Genomic DNA, 24,940 nt, shown 5'->3' with positions numbered 1-24,940 from the left:
GCCAAGCCCTTGAGCTGTAATTTTCACAATCCACCTTTTTCTCCTTTTTGAGAGCTGGTGAGATTTCTGCGCTTGCTTTCTAGCACTTCTCTTTTCCATTCCCCCTGATTATAATTGCTGCAGGGCTCTGAAATTATATTTGCACGCTTTTCTTATTTAAAATAACCAGGTTTATTGTTATAATTTTTTGGTCTTCAGTAGGTTGCAATTTTTTTAAGTCTGATTATTTTGTCCTTTAGAGTTTGAATCTGTTTTTCTTCTTTAATAATGAAGATGGAAAGAGACATTCTTCTTGGAAGTAAAGATTTTCAGAACATAGAATGTATCACTAAGAAAGGTTTTGCTAAGAAACAAAATTCAACCATGTGAATTTGAAGATCTAATTGCCTTCACAAAAGAATTCATGAGGGCAGAGTCCTACATGAGGGCAGAGTCCTGAGTTATACAAAACAGTAAGTTTTTATAGGAAGAGAGGTGGGACAAGAAACTTATCAGCAAAAGAAAAAGATTATTCCAGGCAAGGGTGCTTGATCTTAGGTGAAAGAGCAGGGAGTCCACAGATTTCCTCATCTTCCATTAGGGGGATGGAAAGGGCCCCTGTGGCAGATCCTTTGGCACTGAACAGGAAAATTCCTGACTGACTGGTTAAGACTGCATTTTGGGGGGAGTTGGAACCCACGATTAGATTAGGTATTAACCCCTGGTTTGGGGACTTGGCCTCAGTGACACCATTTTGGGCTTGTGGTTTGCATTTTAACAGTTACCTAATGTCATTCGATTTTTTGGAAGATCTGAAAAAATAGGGCTAATCCTAATTAATTCTGATTTGTAAGTCAGGATCTGCCTGTGAGCAGACAAACGGTTTGATGACCTACTGGCATTCCTACAAGTGGCTTTCGTCCCTACAACTAGCTCCCTTCACTTCCTCGGAGCACAGTCTTGCACCTTTCTCATTTAAAAGCATACGTCCTTTCCAAGCGTGGGAGTTCACTGAGGTATGAACAGCCGTGCAAAAGTCTTCGGCACAACACCAAGATATTTTCCCTTGACTCATCATTCTCCTTTTGCCTTCCCAGGTGATTTTCTTTCTGGAGCTCAGAAAGGTTTGATAAGACAATGGTTTTCCTAAGTCTCCTTTGACTGAAATCTCTGGCTATCTTGCTTCTGACATCGTCTGTGTTGCTGTGCTACCTGATTACCTGGACGAATAGCGTTTGCATTCCCAGTGCCCCAGCAGCTTTCACAGGCAGGGGAGTTTGATCTATTCCTGATTTTGCGGTTATATTAGATGAGATGTCCCTGTAAGCTAATTACTTTGGCAACCAAGGGGGCACCAATGATTCTGTCAGGCATCCATGGGGGCACCTTAATGGTGTTTTAAACAATGTGTACAGAAGGGGTTACAAGCTACACAGAGAGGAGCAGAGCCTGAGGGGAAAGACACTGCAGGTGTGTGGTTAACAAGGAACTAATTGGGTAACCAGGAAGGAGGAGAAGGAAGCATAAAGCTGGTCAACGTGCTTGTGTAGAATTCCAGCAGTTAGCTAGTGCCGAGCCCTTGAGAAGTTGAAATAAAGACAAGTTGAATCTGGAGTCTATTTTTTGCTGTGATCTTTACTAGAAACTGCAAATTGGGACTTGACAGCTTTTCTCGCCGCCTGTTGCTTTATTTCAGGTGGTATTGTTTTGAACGAGCTAAGAGCTGACATTCTGGATGCCTAGCCTGGGTGTCTTGCATCCAGACAAGAATGTGTGTCAACTTTTCAAGGCACGTTACTCTTTTTTCTGTTCTTAATGATCTCTGGGTATTGTGAGTGATGGTAAATAGTGAAATAAGTGTTGGCCTGGTACACAGAAGACGAGCCTAATCCCAAGTGTGCAGTCAATAGCATCAGCTTGAGCCGTTCACCCTGCCCCCCAAGTCTTCACTGCCTTCCAGGCTATACACAGAATGAGATTTCCGTGTGTCTATTCAGAATCTTTTTGAGTCCTAAGGTTTTTTTTTTTTTTTATTTTAAAAATTGATCAGTTTTCTGTATTAAATTTTGACCAAGTGCCTAAAAATAGACTAGGCAATACAGAAATACACCCAGAGTAGAAGGCATGTTTCCTGTCTTCACACAAAAAAATCATAGGAGTGCTACAGATGGATGTGAAGACCTTCTAGGGATGTGAAGACCTTCAGTATGGGGATGTGGTCACCCACTGAGCAGTGCAAATTTAACAAAGAAGGTGATGAGATGAGCCTTCTGAAGAGCAGGCTTTGAGGTGATAGCCAACATAGCTTTCTAAGTTGGTGGAATGGTGTGAAGTATGGCTCAGGATTGATAATAAACCTATGGGGAGAGGTGGTGCAATAAAGAGATTGATCAGACTGAAGGAGAGACCAGTTAATGGGGTATACTCTAAATAGTTTTCTTAGCAGGCACCAAATTGTGGATAGTCTGAAATGATAAGCAGGGAAGACTTGGAGGAGCAAGGGGAAACACTTTGGATTTGGGAATATTTTGAAAAACATTATGACAGAAATATTCTGTTGAGTAACATACAGAACTAACTCAAGTTCAATTACATTTGCCTTTATATAATAATGACATATATAATAAGAAGGAAAAAAAAACTTGCTAAAAAAATAAGTTCCCAGACCAGATTAAAATGTCTTTTCACTAATGTCATTAAGCTGCTTATTTTAGTCTAGGATAAAGGTCTATATTTTCACCGAGCCAAAGTGAGTTGGCATAAAAAGAAATAGAAATAAACAATTTGACAATGGTTTTATGAAGAACCTCTTCTAATTGTTTTTCAGCATAAATACCAAAGGAACTAAAATGGACGGTGAATTGAGTATATCACCACCACAGGTCTTAAAGTTGAGAACTCAACTTCTAATGCATGAAATATATGTAGTCACTGGTCAACTCAGATATGGGCATGTACCTTGTGTCAGCTCCATCACTACCTAATTGTCTCACATCCTTCCCACTGAACTCATTACTGTTGCCTTTATGACCCAAGAGGTCACTTCCAGGTATAATCCCTGATTAGAACTGGCTCTGCCATTGTGTGAGTGAGATCCTTGCTGCCCACGTAAACTCTCTGGCCTCTAGATTCACATTTGGAAAATGAGGGTGTTTGACTAGAGTAGCTCTAATTTCCCTTTTATTTCTAAAGTTCTGCAATACTTAGCAAGAAATAACATTTTTCTAACATGATAGTGTGATATGACAGTTTGGAAAGAGGGGAGAAAGGAAACTTTCAAAGACCAGATTAATGGAATGCAAATTGCAACCATATAACTTTTATTTTAAAGAAATTACCTCGTTTGTGCTGATTTTCTGAAGAACCAAATCACAATTCTTAAAGGAATTTGCAAAATCAGAATCTGAATTCCTGGCATGTCTTTCTCCTCCCACCTCCATTCAAGTTTCAACTTACAAGGAAGAAAGAACATTTTTAAAAGAGCTTAGAATTAGGCTCAAACAGCAAGTTCTGTAGTTTGAAGACATTTTGCCCATTTTAACAATAGCTGTACTAATGCTTTAGCAATTCATTGAGATCAGCGATTCCTTTAAATTAGCTACAGAAAAGTTCAACTTCTGAATAAAACTGACTGGTTGAAATTTTTATATAAAAATGGAGCTATTATACAGAATTTATAATATAGTATTTCAAATTCCAAATTTCTGCTTCTTAATGGACAGTGCCATCAAGCAAAACTGACATTTATATAAGTTGAGCACACATCCATTTTATTTCTATAACTTACTCTTGATTAATCACTTTCTTGTCTTTGATATAAGTTGAAGCTATGACATACAGCTTTCATATGCCACCAAAGACTCATTTTTCTTCTCCTTTTCTCTTATCTAGCCAAATTCTTCAAGTTGGATTATTCATTTCTCAAATTTGAATCTCTAAAGACTACTGGAATAACAAGCATTCAATTCTCTAATTAAAAGTCCTCTTTCATTCAACTTCCATTGTTTCTTTGCATTCTTTTAATGGTTGAACAAGAAGGAATGCAGAAATAAAGGACTGATAATCATAGTATGAGTGGTGTCCATAGTGATACAGGGACAGGTTACAGTGGGATACCATTATTCTCCTCCATATCTGTCATATCATGGCCTGAGGATTAAATGATAATTGCCATTGATGGTGAATTTGTGGTTCCATTATTGAAAAAAAACTGTTTCCATAATTAAAAAAAACAACCCATGACTCTTGAAGTTCTAGACTTATATACTCATGCCTCTGCCCCAATTTTCTCTACTTCTTTGAATATACTAATGATAAATGCAAACTTATATCCTCCTCCATCTTTCCTACTATTCAAGAGAAGCTTTAAAATATGTTGACATCTGACATATTGAGCCAATAATTATAAAACTTGAATTTATGTGATGAAATAATCTCCTAGGAGCAAACAGCCATTCATTTATTTATTCAGTCTATATTTATTGAGTATCTTTCATATGTCAGACATTGCACGTGGAGATAGCAGTCTATAAGACAGTCATGGTCTTTGCCATTTTAGAGTTAATATTATGCACATAAGGAGTCATATAATAGACAAGTAACTTCTATGAAATAATTTTGGAAAACTGCTATAAAGGAAAAACAGAGCTCTGTGGTAGAAAATAAAGAAATAATGTTGCAGTAACAGGGGCTATTTTTAGACTGGGTGGTCAACAAAGAGGTATCCAAGCGAAGCCTCAGTGTTGGAAAGGAGTCATGCAAAAGATAGGGAAGATTCTAGAAAATGGCATGGTAAAAACCCAGAGGCAGGAAAGAATTTGGTAATTTTGAGAGGAGACCAAGGAATGACTGATTTCTAGGAGGAGCTAAAGCAGAGTGTGCAAGGTGGAAAGTGGTATGAGAAAAGATTGGAGAGGCTGGATGATACCGTAACAGGAGAAATCATATAAGTCATGTTCGTGAGTCTGTACTTAATTTTGAGTGAGGTTAAAGATTTTCAACATTTTATGTTTGAAATGACCTCCTTTCTCTTCTGGTTGTAGGGAATGGGTTGGTAGAGAACAAGAGTAAAACCCTGAAGTCTAAGAAATCGTCCTGGAATGCAATTGTGGAGGCTTGGACAAAAGTGATTCCACTAGAAATGGAAATGAATGGTCAGGTTAGGAAAACATTTTGAAGCAGAAAAATAGGACTTGCATACAGATTGTCCTGAAGAAAGGCATCAAGGAAGTCTCTTAGGTTTCTGACTTGAGAAACAAGGTATTGCATGGTATGGTTTGCTGTAAGTTTGCATGGCAAACAAGTCTGTGTTTATGTAAGTGGGCTTATGTGTGTATATCAAGGATTATAGTTATATTTAAGATGTCCATGAAATATCTTTCAAGTAAATATGTCCAATAAGAAGCATGATACAGTAGTCTCAAATTTTTGATACGTTATGTCCTAAAGATTTAACTTTGGAAGTCCTTAGCACATAGACTACTTTTGAAGGCAAGGATGCTGAAGCTATCTTTTGGAGAACTTTTCTTTAAATAGTGAGGGAAATAGAAACTAAGACAAAACCTGTCATGTACACATGTGGCTGGACATGAAAGGACTCAGGAAATTTCTAATGAGAATTCTTGTAGGAAACTATTGGAGGATATGCTGCACCAAAAGCAAAAAAACCAAAACAAGAACATGACCAAAAAGTAAAAAAGAAGAGCAAAAGGCACATGCACAATTTTAAACACTGTAGTAGGCATATTAAGAAGTAAAAGAAACTGGTGAAATTAACTTAATACTATATTTTACTAATTCACCATAGTAAAATTATCATTTTAAAATGTAAAAGATATAAAACAATTATTAACACTTTACTTTTTTGTATTTGGTAAAAAGTCTTTGAAATCTGCTGTGTATTTTATACTTCCATACATTTCAATATATAGTAGCTACATTTCAAGTGCTCTATAATCACATATGGTTCCTGGATACAAGACTAGATATCAGGGGCTTGAATGCTTTCTAAGAATGGTACAGAGAAACATGGGATAAAGGAAATATCTCCTCTAAAACAATTGTATCTCTCAAGGAGCAAGGATACCTATGATACTTAGATATAGGGCATAAAAGGGGGTTAATCTTTGAAGGATTGGCACTCCCTTAAATGTAACAGAAACATTTTTAAAAAAGGATGCAGACGCTGATAGAATTGATTTTTTCATGAAAATACTAGAGTTCAATTTCACAAAATATTCTATTGCCTTCTTGAAATATGTTGCAAAGTCATTAACCAAGTGAGATGATGATAAGGTAACCTGTTCAGAGAACTTTCTAGAATATTGCCTACTGCAACTTCATGAATGGAATCAGTACTTAATACAAGGGGCCAGATTAATGGTACAAGTTGACCCTGTCAGAATTCCTCTGTATAGTCCTTCACCTGAGATGTTGAGAGGACATTGAAGCCTGCCTGTAATCTCCTCTTCACTCCTTTTCTTTTTATCTGCTAGTCAGTATTCTTCGAATTCAACAGCTGGCTTTTCACAATGCACTGGGGCATTGCTTCAATTTGAATTGGGCAAAATATCTTATTTTGTCATTGGTAGTTTTTTTTGTTTTTTTGTTTTTTGGGTTTTTTTTTTTTTTGGCAGGGAGGGGTGTAGGGAGGTTGTTTAAACAAACAATGCAATGTGTGCTATGGAGACACGGTAGCCTGTTATTAGCAGATCATGTTATAGGCATGAACTCAAAATTCATAGTGAATGGCTGCATGATTTCACAGCTTCTCTCTCAACCTTAACGTCCATTTCCCCAGCCCTACCTCCATGTACTTAAACCTCTGTGAGTAGAGAAGAAAGAAGTCAGAAAAACAGGAAATATGGGAACGGCAGGAAGGTCATATGGAGCAAGAACACGATAGATGGCTGTCCTGTTGTGTTGAGAAAATAAGACAGGAGTTGAGAAGTCAGATCGTATAAAAGTTGCTGCTTTGTGCTGTGGGGAGCAGGAGGGGGAGGGGGAGAGGAAGGAGGGGAAGGGTTGTGCAATAGAACTGCTCTGTTTTCAAGAATACCAAGGCTTTTAAACATAGGTCACTCCAAATCAATCCACCCTGCACTCCCCCAAAATAAGGAAAACACTAAAACAGCTCTTGATGTAATTTATTCTTTCAGATCTTGTGGCAGAGAGTTTTCTAAACCTTTAAGCTGTGAGTAGTTTTCTTCCTTTTTTTTAAGCTATATATCCCACTCACTTAACCCACACTTTCTATTTTTAGTTTTCTCTTTCTGATGAAACCTTGCAGATCATGAAGATAACATTCTCTGAGCAAGATTGGACTATGGGAATCTCAAGATTGCTTCTTGTTCAGCATTCTTTTTAGTTGTATATTTTTTTTCCTCTGTATATTTCAGTGTTACCTCTTGGTTCTGTAAATATTGCACAGACTTCTGCTATAATTTCTGATGTACATACAATCTTAGGTGTGGGGAAGGATACAGAGACATTTTTGTTACAAGTGTGCTGAAAAGGGGAAGACCAAAAAAAAGTAAGATTGGGATTTTATATTAAGTCTTTTTAAAAGAAGTTTGTTTATTCTTTTCTTCTCCATTCTGCATGCGCTTTATATTTGTACTTACACGTGTTAGGTTTGTTTCTGAGAATAAGGCATTTTTCAAATTGGTTTCCCCTTGCTTTTCCCCCTTGCTGATGAGACAACTTGTCATTGAGGTACTATTCAATTTCTATTCCACTATGGGCCTTCCAGGATATCCAACCCTTTTTTGTTTTCTGAACCCTTGTGTCTGAAGGAATCTGAGAACAGGACAGGGGGGAAACTATGAATAAGAGTCTGGATACTCAAGCAGTCAGGCCTCAGTTTGAATTCTGGTTCTAATTCTCAAAGTTATACCACTTTGATAAGTAACATACTGCCAGATTCATCATTTCTAAAATTAATAATTTCTCAAAGTAATGCTACAAGGAGTAAATAACATGTTTGCAAATCAGTGTGCATATAGCCTCAATTTTAGCTAATATAAGTAAATACTACTCCATAAATTGTAGTAATGATGACAATAGCAAGAAATGGAGGAGAACTTAAACATCATTGGGTATGTTTTTTAACTAAGTATCCCGAGGCTCACAATGTTAATTTTACCATGACCAAAGGTAGCAATGGAGCTGAAACTAGAATTAACATACTTGGACCCCTAATTCCATGTTCCTGGATTATCAGTTTGAGAGGTAGTAACCCACAATAGATAGAGTACAACCCTTGTAGTCCACAACTTGTAAAGTTAAATCCTGCTTCCAACACATATAAATGTGGGGCTGCATACTTCACATTTTTAGCCTATTTCTTACCCTTACCTACTTCATAGGCTTGTTTGGGTTTTACATGGCACAGTCCATAAAAACCAGGGGTCAAGTCATGACACATACAAGGGGCCAAAATTACTGAAAAGGAAGGAGAGGACTCTTTGGACCCAAAGATTATGAAAAGGTGTGAGAGAAAAAGAACATAAGTTAGAGGTGGGTGCAATTTGGAAACCTAGTGATTTTCTTCTTGGCCCATGCAGAAGCCCAGTACCAGTTTCAGCTGGGGAGAAACATGCTTAAGATACATCATGAAGAAGAAAAGGATCCCAGAGAACAGGAGCAAAGGAACTTTTATATGATAAGATTGTGTTCCTTACTCTTTTTTAAAATGAGTTTACATTTCTATTTAGAAAATGACATACAGTAATGAAGTTTGTAATTCTGCCAAAACTTTAAATAGAATGTGTTAAAAATAGCCTATAAAAGTTTAGGTTGCTTTCAATTCTGCAAAGAAACAGTAGACATCCCGTGTGTGTGTGTGTGTGTATGTGTGTGTGTGTGTGTGTGTGTGTGTGTGTGTGTGTGTAACAATCCCACTTTCTATGTGCCAACTCCACACTAATAGTATTTGTTAAAAACAAAACAAAAAGTTTTTAACTGCATGGCATTGTTTCTGTTTTCCACCAAGTTCTCCTTTTACTTTTTATTGATATGTAATGCACCAGAATTAAGCATTTGATTTTTAACTGCTTAAAGCGTCATTTCTCTTTCTCTCTATTTTCTGTGTTTTAGAAGCATTTTCTCTATTTTCACAAGCCAAACACAGTCGACTGTTAATGTCTCCCTGAAAGACATTGGAAGATGGCTCCCAAAATTAATGTTGTAAGACAAGCTTACAAACTGCCAGGCTTTGAAGTGAAAATTAGTGTGTCATCTTTATGAAAAAAGCAGAGCACAGAACTGACTGCTCTGTTATGAGAATCTCTCAAGGCAAAATATATGTTTTAGGTGAGAGGACAAAAATTAAACAAATGTTTTCTTCCCCACCTTACTACCCAAATTCCATCAACATACTTACACACATGCGCACACACACACACACACACACACACACACACACACACACAGGGAGGATTTCCCAGCAGCACATTCTTCACTGTTCAAAGAAATCAATAGCTATAGGAATTACACAATGAGAAATCATAAAATTCCACTTGACAAAATGTTATGTTGACTAGCATAACTGGAGAGGCCCAGGTGGGAAAAATCTGGGGACTATGTTACTATTTTTTTAACTCCTTAAAGTAAAAAAAATGTTAATGTTACTCAAAATTTGATGGCCACTTTGAGGAAGAAGTTTCAGAAAGATGAGATAACCTTTTCAAATAAAGTCAAGTGTTGGCTTTATTTTCAGGCTAAAATGCCACTGTCATTAAAAGCTCTATCCCAGCTGCCGTCCTAGGGTCCAGGATATTACAGCTGTAGATTCTTCAAAACTTACAAAGCACAACTTTTTCATTGTTTGAAGTGACAGAGGATTTGGGGTGCGTATTGTTGGGGTTAGGAAGATTTGGTCTCCTTTTCTTTTTAATGAAATCATGAACAACTTACTTGATCTCCTTGAGCCTCATTTTTTTTTTACATGTTTATTTGGAGAGAGAGAAAAAGCAGGGGAGGAACAGAGAGACAGAGGAGAGAAAGGCTCCCAAGCTGGTTCTGCACTGTCATTGCAGAGCCTGATGCAAGGCTCAAAGTCACAAACCATATCATGACCTGAGTAGAAACCGAGAGTTGGTCGCTTAACAGACCAAGCACCCAGGTGCCCCGAGCCTCAGTTTTATAGAGCTATACATCGTGAATAATAATCCCAATTTAAAGATCTAGGAGAAATGGAAGGGTTAAATTATACAATAGATTTAGAGCACATGACACATTGTTAAGGTTGGTAATCAGAGATGGGTTTATGCTGAGATGAGGAAATAAAGACTGTCATCATGGAAGTAAACTATTCTTAGGGGTAGAAGTGGAGTCCTCTCTTCTGGAGTAGGTTTCATACTGGTGAATACCTTTGTGGGAGTACAGTCTTTCTTGGGATAATTGGGCACCAATAATTTTAAGGAACACATTTCCATATCCTCAACTTTATGTATGCCTTCTTTATTCTAAAATTGATCTTCCCAAGAAAGTATCTGAGGGCAATTCACCTATTTGCTCGCTGTTCTTCTCCTGCTGGAAAACTATACATCTCAATGGATCATCACACAGAACATAAAAACTTCTAGACATATTCAAAATATTGTCATCCCTAAAGTACAAAAATAGACTTTTCTCGTTATCACTGTCTTATATATATTTCTGTCTTATATATATTCTGTTAGAATATAGCAGGGCTCCTGGGTGGCTCATACAGTTAAGTGTCCGACTTCTGCTCAGGTCATGATCTCATCCTTCCATGAATTCGAGCCCTGCATCAGATTCTGTGCTGACAGCCCAGAGCCTAGAGCCTGCTTCAGATTCTGTGTCTACCTCTCTTTCTCCCCCTTGCCCACTCATGCTCTGTCTCTGTCTCTGTCTCTGTCTCTCTCCCCCAAAAATAAACATGAAAAGGACAGAGTATGGCATTGGAAAGGGTATTTTGACTTGAGTTGAAATGTTCTAAATTTTGATATGTTATAGGATGGGGGGTGTGACGTAATTTTCATACTGTGACCTTCACTCTTCCGTCCCCAGTCTATCTAAAAGAGCACCTGGCTGCTAAAAGGCAGGTCCTGAGAATCAAGCAAAGAAAATTTAAGTGAAGAACTGAATGCAGTGGGCCTTATTTCATTCAGACCAAAAACTCAAGTCAAAACTTTATGACTTTATCTTTTATATATCTGTCACCCATTAATTTATCTATATCAGTGAAAATCCAGAATGTGATGTTGTGAGGTTGAGGTATGTATGAACACTTTGTTTTAAATTTAAAAATAAAGTTAAACTTTTTCTAACAAAAGGATGGTTCTAATGGGCTAATTGTTTTGACATTGACCTTTTTATATATTAAGTCCTGCATTGCCCATTAGGTTAAATAGTACTCACATCTTTTTTAAAGGATAGTAATCAGGGAAATTGATGATAAGCACTATCTCATGATAGCAATGAGTAGAATTCATCCATGAAATATCAGGGAAAAAAATACCTAGATCCATCTATCTCATTAAGAGATGCTATTCTAATGGAATTTTGTATTTTATGTTAAATATTATTAAAGTTTGTGATTTATTTATATTATTTTTATCAATTGTGTATTAATGATAATTATTGTAACTTGATTGAGAAGAAATTTTTGATTCTTAGAGCTTTATAGTCAGAGGAGTAAAATATTAAACACATTTTACATGCATAATTGTGTTTCAGACGAAGATGATCAATAAAAAACTTTTAAACATAAAAATGTATTAAAGGCTAAAATTCTTTGGGGGATATAGAACAGAAACAAATTCATGGAGGAAAAAAGAAACTGAAAATTTAATATTGCAAAGGAAATTCATATCATCTACTGTTTTCATAATGATGGCAGCTTTCAAATCCTATCCAGTATTCAGATTCCATTAGATATATTTAATAGAATGATTTAACAATTTTATATTTAAATGTCAACATTTATAATGTATTTATTTTGTAATCTGTATCATAAGTATGAGCTTATGATGAAAATTTTAATGTCAACTTAAAAGTACGTGACAGAGTAAATTAGTTTTTCAAAAGTCTTAGTGGTACATGAGCAAAAATGTTTGAAGACAACTGCTGTAAATTATTTACTAAGAATCCTATAGGGCCACAGCAAATTCTTTGCACTCTCCCTCCTGCTTGCTTCAATAGAATCAAACATGGCTTATACATCTATTTCTTTTTTCATTTAAATTTTTTCTTTAGACTTATTTAGAAAAGTTTGTATTTTTTTTCTAGCTGCAGCTATTTAAAATAACATCAACACATCTTTTCATAATAGGAAAAAAATGTTGGTAAAATTGAGTACATGATGAAATTATCATAGTGCCACTGTAACCTGAGAAGTTATAAGGAACAGCATAAGAGCAATCTCTATATTTCTCTGTAATTTCCTTGGTCAGGTACCCATTTCTGTTTTTTTTAAAAAAAAATTTTAATGTTTATTTATTTTTGAGAGACAGAACGTGAGTGTGAGAGGAGCAGAGAGAGAGAGAGAGACATAGAATCTGAAGCAGGTTCCAGGCTCTGAGCTGTTAGCACAGTGCCTGATGTGGGGCTTGAACTCATGAGCCGAAGTCAGACACTTAGCTGACTAAGCCACCCAGGCACCCCCTCATGTCTGTTAATACAAGGAAATATATTCTAGGTCATGCCAAAGAGCAGCTCCAGAGTAAAGTCTGTAGGAAAAGAAAATCTACTAATTTGGTGTCTTGATAGGTCCTCTGTTTTGGTGAACTATACATTTATGGAATTTTAATATTCATTGTCATCAATTCTTCCAAAATATGTTCGAACCATTTAAGGTTCCTAGTTATGTCTAGGGCTTTTTCCTCCCTACCCATTGTTACTGAACACTATATTAGAGAACACCCCTATAACCTCTAGGTGAAGTTTAACAGAGTCTCTTTTCCCTGACTGAACCGAGCAGACACTGTTCTTCATTCATTTTAGTACCACCAATAATTCTAAAACTTTATCAGACCCTAATTGTTCCCATAAGGCTGCTTCATTTACATCATTATCTAAAATTCTGTATCTCTTCATAGAACTATACTGTTTGTCACTTCTTTGCTTCATAATTTTATAAAGGGTTGTACTTCACCCTCCCCCTAAAGAGGGGGAAATTAAAGAAAGAGGTCATTTCAAATATTTTAAAATATTTCTTATCTTTCATAATATTTAAGGCAGGAGACATTCAATAAATCCCTAATGATGCATTGCTTGATCCAATTTACCATATTCCTTCACTGAACCTCCCTGTAGTTAATTACATCACTTCCTCTTTACCTATCAGAAACTTCTTAAAATGAATCATTTAAAATTAAACTACTATGGATTATAATTTATGTCTGCTGTCCGTTAATAGCCGGGTTTTCAGAAAGATACTTTAAATCCAAATAATGTAATTAGAGATGCTTCAAATTGGAAGTAGTATTGCACAAAATCAAATCTAACTTCCTCATTTTCTGGATGAATTGGAGGCTTTATGATTCATAGCCCCAAGGTCACATAGCTGGTTAGCAAGGACTAGATTTAAGACTAGAACTCAGGCTGCTGACTCGAGATCAAGTGTTCTTGCTGTAATAACTTATTGTCTTTTATATTATAAACCAGAGCTGCTTTTTTTCATGACTGTGTTCTTGTACATATATATATACCTTTGCAGTCACTCATATACCCCTGGCTAATTTTGGCTTCTCTGTTAGTAATGAAAAACAAATTGTGGATTTGAAAACCTCATGGCATCATAAGCAGTTTTAAGTAACACACATATGGAGCAAGTTCACTGTCATACCTTAAGAGTTGTAGTGAGCTTCCTTCCCTTTACTTCCTTTTCAATTTCCTTTAGCTTATGGAAGACCTCCAAACATAAATTGAGACAGTGTCCTTTTATGTAATGTCTTTATTATGAAAGATCTAACCATCTTTCTTAAGGAAAATACCACATTTTATACCAAGAGACCATCTTCCAAACAAAGTGACAAATCCCATATTATAACAGTTAGGGCATAGAACTATTTGACAGTTAAAGAAATAGCAGTGAATTTTATTGATGATGATAATATACAGAGTAAAGGAAAAAAAGAAGAATGACATTCAACAGAACATTAATGTAAAAAGATTGCAAGAGACTTGTAATTGAAGTAAGAATGTAAAATTTTAGACTAATATTGAAGGACTTGCAGTGGCTAGGCATAGTCTTAGCTGCCAAGTATGGTTCATGAAGTAGAGGGAAACCAGATACCTTTTGCAAGATGAAGAGTAAGTATAGACGGGATGGTGACAGATCCAGAGAGTGTAGTGAGACTAACTCACAGACTCCAGAGTAATTCTGCAGGCTGCATGTTAGTTTCTAGGGTGGCCTTTTATTCCCCGTGCTGAGGTGAAGGCCATGTTGTCTTTCCCTCATACCACTTCCCAGCAGCCTCTGATGAGCTCAGGGAGTTCTAATGTTTGTGCTGTTCAAAAAGGACTAGAGGCAATTACAGGAATGGATACTCCCTCTGACTATATTTTCCCAAATGTGTGTCTTCTTTACAAAATTTTAAGGTGCTATGTGAACACAATATCTGTTTGGATATAAAAAATACTTTATAAGAAGCAAATGGAAAGACTGTGAGACATGATAAGAAGGTAATCAAAATGAGACACGCTTTTTTTTAAAAATCTTCTTAAAAAAATAAAAAAATCTTGCTCCCCGTCAACCGATGACACACGTTTCACACCTAACCTTTCCTCTCACCCCTGAAATGCTGGATCTTAGCAAAGCTTCAAGGTTGGGATGAAAGGAAAGCCAAATTCTCTTCCAATGCAATGATTTCAATAGCAGTTTTTTATCACTTGTTCATGTTACCACCTGCTCGGATATCTGGCATTCCCTAGAGAAAGTGGAGAGGCTCTTTAATTAGCAGTTTACAAGTCTTATTAGAGAAAATGAGTTGAAACTCTAAAAAAAAAGAGGAAAAAATATGGAAATGGTTACTCAAGCTTCTGAACAAACAGAAGAACTTCAATCTAATAGGGAGAAAGAATCTTTCCCAAGAGTGACCAAAATGAGTGGTTTAATATTGCAGAAAAAGAAAATACACTTTGAAGGCTTTGCTTAAAGGCAACTTCTTATTTATTTTTCACTTTTCCCAAGGGCCTCTTACTCAATGCTCATCTCTGATGTCAACAATTTTGACCATGGGGGGAGAAAAAGGCTCAAAGAATACACTCCTTTAGTTTGGGACATTATTTTTTCTTTTGAGAAAACTGAACTTACAAAGAAGGGGCAGAAAATCTAAACTCAGGTACAAAGGCAACGGTTTATAAAGAAAATACACATTCTGTACACAGGGAACTAATTTAATAAGCAGTCTCCCCCTGGTAGCTTGCGATTAAACTAAATTGCCAGCCTAAACTTTTCTGTGCAGAATTTCAAATGTCAACACATTATATTGCGATTCCTCTTAATTTCTCACAAAGAAAATGCAAAATGAATTCATTATGCTGGAGTAAGTGGAAAAAATGATGAGTTTCTCCAGAAGAGTATGCAATGGGGAGAGATTGGGCAAGACGATTATATTGAGATATTTGAATAGCTGGCCATTAGCTAGAGCATCCCCATTACTCTGCTGATAATTATATCTCTTCTGCTATGACTTCCCAGTGGAATAATAGAATGTTCCCAGTGCAGGAGATAATGAAAAATACCATTCAGGTGGTACATATATGCCAGGAATAGAATGCAGTATTTCTTTCCTTCCTGGCTTTTGCTCTGCCTTAGCCCCCATCAGCCCCAACTGCCTGTACCTTGTCACTCTAATGGCGCACACCTACGCAATATATGTTAATATGTGTTTGGTTGTTCTATGCTGTGTACAGGGAGAATAAATGTATCTTGAAAATGGAGATGGCAATGGAATATCATTCTTCCAACATAATTATCTCCTGTGTTTAGAAAGCCCAGTGTTTTGCTGAGTACATTTTTGTTAGCTATTATGTAAATGACTTTCAAAACCCACTATGGCGCAGAGTGAAGGCTTTGGATGGGATCTTATAAGGATAAAACTTTTTTTTTTCTTTGTAAGAAAAATAATGGTTCCATGTTCTTCTAATTAATCCATCATTTTGCAGACACTTTTCATTTTAGCAATCAAGTGAAATTAAACAAACAAAAAGAGAAAAAACGAGATCAAAGAATAACACCCACTTATTTTCAATAACACTTTCCTTCCTTTCTCCTGCCCTTCTCTCTCTCCCCCCCTCCCCCCTTTCCTTTCTCATTCTAACAATTCATAAAACCTCTTATGTGTTATTGCCACCTTATCATACTGTGGAATTTTTGTTGTTGCATATTTTCGTTTTGGGGAAATCTTGCTGGGTACTCTATGTCTTCACAAATTCATTAATTTTACAGAAACCTCAGTTTGCATCTCTTGCACCCTCCTTTGCTTTGCCACTGCTGTTTTAAATTCTGGATCCTTGCTTGAGAGTTTCATTTTGAAATTATGCGCAGAAAAGAAAGTTCCACCCAAACAACTTATATTTGCATCCTGTAGAGGGCAGTGAAATGTTACAATGGTTTTACCCTTCATAAGGGTTAAATTCAGAACTGCTCATTTTTCTGAGTTTTGGCACTCACTGGAAACCAGGACAAAAAAAAAAAAAAAAAAAAAAAACAGCCAAATTACCCAAGGATACCATTTTTCTCCTATTAAAATTGTACTTATGTTTAGAGTCAGAGAGGTATACTTCATCATATGAATGTTTTCTGGTTAAAATATTTACTAACAATGTATTCTGAATGCATAAAGGTGCAATGTGCATAGACAAGTGGCTATAACTCAAGCCATATGGAAACAAAGTGTGTGTGTTCATGGTGTCCTTGTTAGGATTCATACTCAGTATTTTGTTAATATCAACTCTAGTCAAAGGACTGATTCAAATAGTCAATGCTTGATGGTGATCTAATACGAAATTAGGACTATTTTTAGTATGGAAGTTTTAATTTACAAATTCCAGTCACACACCCAAAAAACTAAAATCACATCTCATTATTATAATTTGCGTGTTTTATCATCAATGTCAAACATTACTAAGTAGCTTAAGGTAATCGTGAACAATGTCTTTTAAAATTGAATAAATTATTTGTGCATAAATTAGGAAATGTCTAGTTCCAAAGAGAATTTAGGGTACTTTAGTCTGTTTATCTTTAAACTAAACAAAATTTGAATTTAGAATAACACAAAGTACATGGATCTGTGTGTGTGTGTATATATATATATGTATATATATATTAAACACTTTATTATAAGGGTTCTCTATACCCAATGTGGGACTCAAACTCACAACCCCAAGATCAAGAGTCATATACTTTACGGACTGAGCCAGCCAGGTGCCCCACATGGCTGTGTATGTTATGTATGTATGTATGAATATATATATATATACTGTGTTTACTAATTATGACATATAGTCAATATATGGTATGTTCTAAATATCTTAACATTCATAAAGATCTTATTAATTATGTGATAGACTTACAAAATACTTTTTTTGAAAATATTTTATTTTAAGTAATCTCTACAAACAACATGGGGCTCAAACTTACAACCCCACGATCAAGAGTCACACACTCCACTGACTGAGCCAGCCAGGTGCCCCAAAATACTTTTGTAATCAATACCTAATGAAAAAAGCTATGATCTATCTAAATGCTTTCCCAAGTTTCAAATCTGTATGATGAAATCAATGTCACTAGTGATGGATTGAAATCTATATACCACACTCTGGTATGTATTTGGAAATAACCCCTAAGTTTAATAATAGTGTAAGTGACAACACAATCCTAGTTAGCTTTACTCTGGAAAGGACTACCTTAGTTTTTTCCTGTTTGTATTCTCCTTTCCCACTCCCAGTGACTTTTCATTACTTTCCAAATTATTTTCTTTTCTCTTTGAGATGTCAAACCCTATGATCAAGGTTTTGACCGTTTGCACCTGAATTCTCCAGTTTCCTTACCATGTGTATGTTTTTGTTGTTGTTGTTGTTTAAACGGTTTACAATGATTCCATTCTAGACTCTCGCTTCCTTAGCCTCCTGTTGTTTTTCCGAAATTTGAATTTACTAAATTCAGCTAGTTCTGGCAAAGGGTGAACTTCCTCACTGTAATCTCTCCTGCTTAGGAGCAAGGACTCCCCAAGGAAGATATTCTTTCTCATTCTAATCTCAGGTGCTTGTATAAACTTTCTAAATTTATTAGTTTAGGATAATCTAATATTGGTTTTTGTAACCACTTGTCTTTCTATTTTTTTTAAGTTAACTTCTTTTTCCAAGCTTTTGAATCAGAATTTTATGTTGACCTACAATTAGGTATGCTATTGCCTCTCTGCTCTAAGTTGTAATTATGCCAGTTTGAATTCACATTGTGCTATAAACGTTCATACCTGAGGTGTTCCTGCCTTGAGGTTTGTCCCATGATGTGGGAGCCCACTCGTCTCTCACTAGTGTAGCCTGGAAGTGCAAGGATATTTCTTCTAGGGTAACCTTCAAGCAGTGAGTATATAAAAGCTCTCATTTCGCATCCTTTAGAGAGCCAAAGTTTGTGTGACATTTTATATGTTTCATAGGTATTCCCAACCCTTGTGGTCCACAGTGGTCACTTCAGAGGCTTACGCTTAGATTGGCTTTTCCGCTTTTCCTAATTGACAGTCCTTGATCCCTCACTCCTATTCCCTTGATCATCTTCTAAATAAACTACTTGCACAAAAGTCCTTTACTCAAAGTGAGATAGAGAGAGAGAAAGAGAGAATCCAAAGTAGGCTCCTCACTGTCAGCTTGAGCCCAAGTGACTTAGGGCTCCATCTCAGGAACTGTGAGTTAAAATCAGTCCATATTTCCATGCATGTTTTAGGATTTACTTGTTAATTTCTACAGAGTATGTTGGGCCTCTGTTTAGAATTTCATTGAATCTATTGATAAATTTGGTAAGAATCAATATTATAGACGTATTGAGTTTCAAAACAAGGATAGGATTTAATTCTCTATTTGTTAAGTTATTATTTACTCTCATTTAGCAATGATTTGTACCTTTTATTAGGTAAGTTATGCACATATATATTTTTTAATTTTTAGGTATTTCGAATGTTTGTAGATTTAAAAAATTATTTCCCTGTTTTTGCTGCTAAAATATAGAAATACAATTGATTTTTTATATTCATCTTTGTAAATATTTTGCTAGACTGATAGAATCCTTAATATTTTTAACCAAAATAATAAACATCACTGTTTAAAGATAGTTTTACTTATAATTTTTTCCTTACCCACTTATTTTTCAAAGTAGACCCTCCACTGTAATATTAAATAGAGGTATGAAGGGTACATCTTTGTGTTTTTCCAAATACTAGGGACAATGTATACAAATTTTTATCATTAAGTATGATGCAAAGCATAAGTTATTTGTAAATGTTCTTGATTAGATTGTTGAATTTCCTTTTATGCCTAGCTTGCTGAGAATTTTCATTATAAATGTGGGAAATCTTGCCAGATACTTTTTCTGCATATATTGAGAAGATCATATAAATTTAATCATTTATTCTGTTAATGTTTTGAATTACACTGAATGATTTTCAAGTATTAAACAAACCAACCTTGCATTCCTCTGAGAAATTTCACCTAATCATGAGCTATCTCTTTATATTTCATTCCATTTTCTAATATTTAAAAAACATGCTTATATTATTTTTGGTCTGTATTTTTATTGTAATGTTTTTGTCTGGTTGTGGCTTCCAGATTGTGCTGACCTCAAAAAATGAGTAAGAATTTCCTCTTCCTTTATGTTTGCTGAAAGACTTCCTATAAAATAATATTATTTTGTCCTTAGATACATGTTAAATTTCAACAGACAAGCCATCAGAAACCTAGTTTTTCTTTATGGAAACTCTTTTTTATTATGAATTCATTTTCTTTAATACACAGAGCTGTTTAGATTTTCTATTTCTCCTTGACTCTCTTTGGTACTTTGTTTCTTTTTAATCCATTTCTTCCAAGTGGTGGAATTTATTGGCATAAAATTAACCATAAATTTCTTTATTATAATTTTAATACCTACAGAACCTTTAATGATACGTGTCTGCTCTTTCATTCCTACCATTGTTCATTTATGTTTTCTCTCTTTGTTTTCTAACCAATCTCAATAGGCAGTATAATTTTATTCATTTCTCTGCTGTGCTTTGCTTTCTACATCATTGATTTCTGCTTTCTTCTAATTAGTTTTTATCTTCTACTTACTCTGGATTTAATTTGCCCTTCTTTTTCTAGCCTCTTAATATAGAAGTTTACATCACTGATTTCAGTGCTTTATTCTTTTCTAATATAAATATTTGCATATAAAAATGTTAATCTAAACATTATTTTAACTGAATCACACAAACTGGTATTTTGTTTTCATTCATTTTGTTATAATTATTTCAGAACATTTTCTAATTTATTTTGCACTTCTTCTTTGACTTAGACTTTTTATAATTTTCACACACTAGGGATTCTCTAAGCATTAAAAAAATGTTTGTAACATCATTATGTTTTGGTCAGAACACAATTTGTATTTCCTTGTTTTTTGCTATCTGTTCTTTTGACTAAGAATATAGTTTATCTTATAGGATACTCCATGTATATTTGAAAAGTCTGACTTTGGCTTTTTTTTTTTTTTTTGGTCCACTATAAATGTCCACTTAGGTCAAATTGTTTATTAGTGTTGTTCAAGTCTTCTATATTCTTACTCATTTTGCCTCTTTTTCTATCAATTATCAAGAGACAAGAGACACATGTTAAAATCTTCAAGTATAATTATGTATTTTGTATTTCTCCTTTAAATTATTTCAGATTCATTTAATTTGAAATTCTGTTATTAAATGCATAGACATTTAGGATTATTATGTTACCTTGATTAATTGATGCACTTATCATTATACATTTTTTATTAAATGTTTTTTAAATGTTTATTTATATTTTAGAGAGAGAAAGAGAGAGAATGAGAATGAGAATGGGGGAGGGGCGGAGAGAAAAAAGGACAGGATCTTTGAAGCAGGCTCTGCCCTGACAGCAGAAAGCCTGATGCCAGGCTCAAACTCAAGAACCAAACAATGAGATCATGACTTGGACAGCAGTCAGACACTTAACCAACTAAGCCACCCATGCACCCTTGGCTATACATCTTTTTTATTGGTTATTTTCCTTGTTTCAAAGATGACTTTATAATTCATTATTTGAGCTTTCTCACTTTCTTATGATTATGATTTTCATGATATGTACTCCATACTATTACTTTCAAGCTAACTGTGTTTTCAAATTTAAAATATATATCTTGAAAATAACACACATTTTAGCATTACCTTTTTATGCAGTCTGAGAATTTCTTCCTTTTATTTTTATATTTAGTCTAATTGTTTTTAATGTAATCATCAATATGGCTTTGTCATCTTGCTGTTGGATTTCTATTAGTTCTTCTGTAGCTGTACTTTTTAGTTAATTTTCTGCATTATGAAAATTTCAAATTCCAAAAATAAGAAACCTATAATGAATCTTGGTTGTTTTACTGAATCAAAATTCTCTTCCAATAAATACCTTTCCTTTCACAGATAAATACATTGTGAGAATCAGTTTAATAACTTAGTAATAATGTCTCATAGTTATTTTAACTGTCTCTTAGCTTTATTCTAACTAAAAGTTTATCAACTACCTAAAATAATTCCATGAATAGAATCCCACAAGTATTTACCAAATCTCACACTAACCTTGTGCCTCAGAACAATCCAGTCAATAAATTAAACTTTTATGAAATCTGATTGCTATTGCAAGTCATACAAATTTGTCACCCATATCATATTATTGTCATGTACTGTTTCTTATATTTTAAGAAGAGTATCTTGGGGCACCTGGATGGCTCAGTTGGTTAAACTTCTGACTCAGTTTTTGGCTCAAGTCATGATCTCATGGTTTGTAAGATTGAGCTCCTCATCAGTCTGTGCATTGACATCACAGAGCCTACTTGGGATTCCCTCTCTGTCTCTCTCTCTCTGTCTCTCTCTCTCTCTCTCTCTGGCTGCCCCTCTCCCACAAGTGCTCTCTCTCTCTCTCTCAAAGTAAATATTTTTAAAAGTTAAAAAATTAAAATAAAAAAAACAAATATGATGGATTTACACTACCTGATGTAAGGAATTATTAGAAGATAATAGTAATCAGGAGAGTGTGATATTTGCTAGATAATAAAATAAATCAATAGAATAAAATAAAGAACACAGAAATTGATCCATACATGATTCTCGACAAGGATATCACTGAAATCCTATGGAGAGTAGAAAAAGCACTTCTGTGGTAACTGAGTAGTTAAAAGAGAAGGAATATAAATGGCCATAAGTACATGAAAATATTCTCAATGACATTAGTCACAAAGGAAATAAAAATTTAACACAATTAAATATCTCTATATACCCACTAGAAGGGCTAAAATTAAAGCGGTCACAATACCAAGAGTTAGGGAAGATGTGAAACAATTAGAACTTTCAGATCTGACTGATAGGAGTGTAAAATGGTATAATTATTTTGTGAATTGGTCAAGTATTTTCTTACAAAGTTAGATGTACATTAAACTTATAATCCAACCATTTTATTTATAGTCATTTACTCAAGAGAGATAAAACCATATGTACACACACACACACACACACACACACACACACACACAATGTATACAAGAATGTACATAGCAGCCTTGTTCAGAAATAGCTCCAAATGGAAAAAGCACAAATATTTTTTGACCATAGGATTGCTGAATAAAGTACAGTATAACCATAGAATGGAACACTACTCGGCAGTACAAAGAAACAAACTGCTGGTCCATAAAACAAAACGGATGAACTTCAAGTTATTATGCAGACAGGGAAAAGGGTATGTTTACAGTGGAGAAAGCAAACAACCACCACCTGAGACAGCTGATCAATTTGACATCATGATTAACCATTTGATAGTTTGCACCCTTGATATGATATACCAAAAATGTCACTTTACCTCTGTGGTCTTCCTCCCGAAAACTTATAATTCTAGTCTATGCATGAGAAAAACATCAGACAAATTTCAATTGCAGAACAGTGTACAGACTATCTTACCACTAACCTTAAAAAATGCCAAGGTCATCAAAAACAAGGAAAGTGAGTAACCATCATAACCAGAAGCCTAAGAAGACATGATGACTAAGTTAATGTGGCATCCTGGGTGGGACATTAGATAAAAACTAAGGAAATCTGAGTAAAGAATGGATTTCCCTTAATAATAATGTATCAGGGGGCACCTGGTGGCTCAGCTGGTTAAGCGTCTGACATTGGCTCAGGTCATGATCTCGTGGTTGAGGGGTTGGAGCCCTGCGTTGGGCTCGGTGCTGACATCTCAAAGCCTAGAGCCTGCTTCAGATTTTGTGTCTCCTTCTATCTCTGCCCCTTCCCCACTCGCACTCTGACTCTTTCCCTCTCAAAAAAAATGAATAAAACATTAAAAAATGTTTAAAAAGGGTATCAGTATTGGTTGTTTAATTGTAACAAATTTACCCTATTAATGTTAGATGTTAATCGGAGAGGAAACTGGGTATGGGATATATGAGAATTTTCTGTATTATCCTAATAGTTTTTCTTTAATTATAATACTGCTTTTTTTAAAAAAGTCACTAAAAATATTGTGATAAATGAAAAAGCCAGAAACATGAATGCACATGCTGTATGATTTAATTTATATTACATTGTAGAACTGACAACACTAATCTATGATGAAAGAAGGAATCAGAGTACTGATTGCCTTGTGGCAGGAGGGGTATAGATTAACTTTCCAGTCAAGGGAACTTTCTGGGGTAAAAAAAATGTTCTATATCTTGACAGGGGTCAGGATGATATGTGATCATTTTTCAAAACTCATTGAATTGTGCACTTAAAACCTGTGCATTTAATGATATGTAAAATACACTTCGTTTTTTAATGAAAAATGTGCAGTTACTGAGAGGCAATAATGAAGTATTCAGAACCTATCTTTATTCTGCCCTCTTGTTTCTGATTTAGTTGTCGTCCATCTGAAATGAGAATGGGTGCTCTTTGCAGCTTTTTGCCTGGTGAGATCTTTGTACAAAAGCCACTGAGTAAGTACAAAGGCTCATTGTGACTGTGTAGGATGACTCATTGCCAAGCGAACTTTTAAATAGGGAACTTTACTTCCAAATCTTACCTTCCTTTGTTTCTTGATCTGAATACATGCAGACATTCTCTCCTTCCTTGTCCTATTTAAAATTCTCAAAAAAAGAAAAAAAAAGAATGAATTCTTTCTATAGTCAGGATGAAATGTTCTCCTGGTTATCATTCTAAAAATAATACTATTTACCCAAATTTCATTTATGATTACTTGTCACTCTATTTGTTACTCAAGTGTCCTTACATTTGTTCACATTTTTGTTCATATGAAACAACTGTTGTGTTGAACTCCAAATCTCTTATCTTTACATGAGTGCTACAGATACACCGTCCTGTCATTTAGTTTCCATTCTCTTTAAAATTTTAAGTCCCTATTTAAGGGCAAAAAATTAAATGAAAGGAGACAAGAGGAGGAAGCAAATGAAGAGGGTAGGTAAGGAATGAAGATAAGACTTTGAAAGGTAAAGAGGAAATGCGACTTAACCAAGGTTTCTAAAACAGACACATAGAGCCCTCTGTGAGCTATGTGCATAATGGTATTCCTTAACTTACCCATGCCTGCTGTTTCCCTTTAAGAGTTTTTCCCCCTGAATTGAATGCTATGTGGCAATGTTAAGGACATATTAATACAGGCTTATAATAATGAAAATATGGTATAAAATTTGAGAGTGGCATCTTTTAGAATTCCGATGAACTCCATGACTTAATTTTTACACATCATGATCTATACCTAC

This window comes from Puma concolor, chromosome D3, assembly GCF_028749965.1.
Source record: "Puma concolor isolate L17-30 chromosome D3, mPumCon1.1.hap2, whole genome shotgun sequence".
Taxonomy (NCBI): domain Eukaryota; kingdom Metazoa; phylum Chordata; class Mammalia; order Carnivora; family Felidae; genus Puma; species Puma concolor.
Note: the sequence above shows the minus strand (reverse complement) of the source record.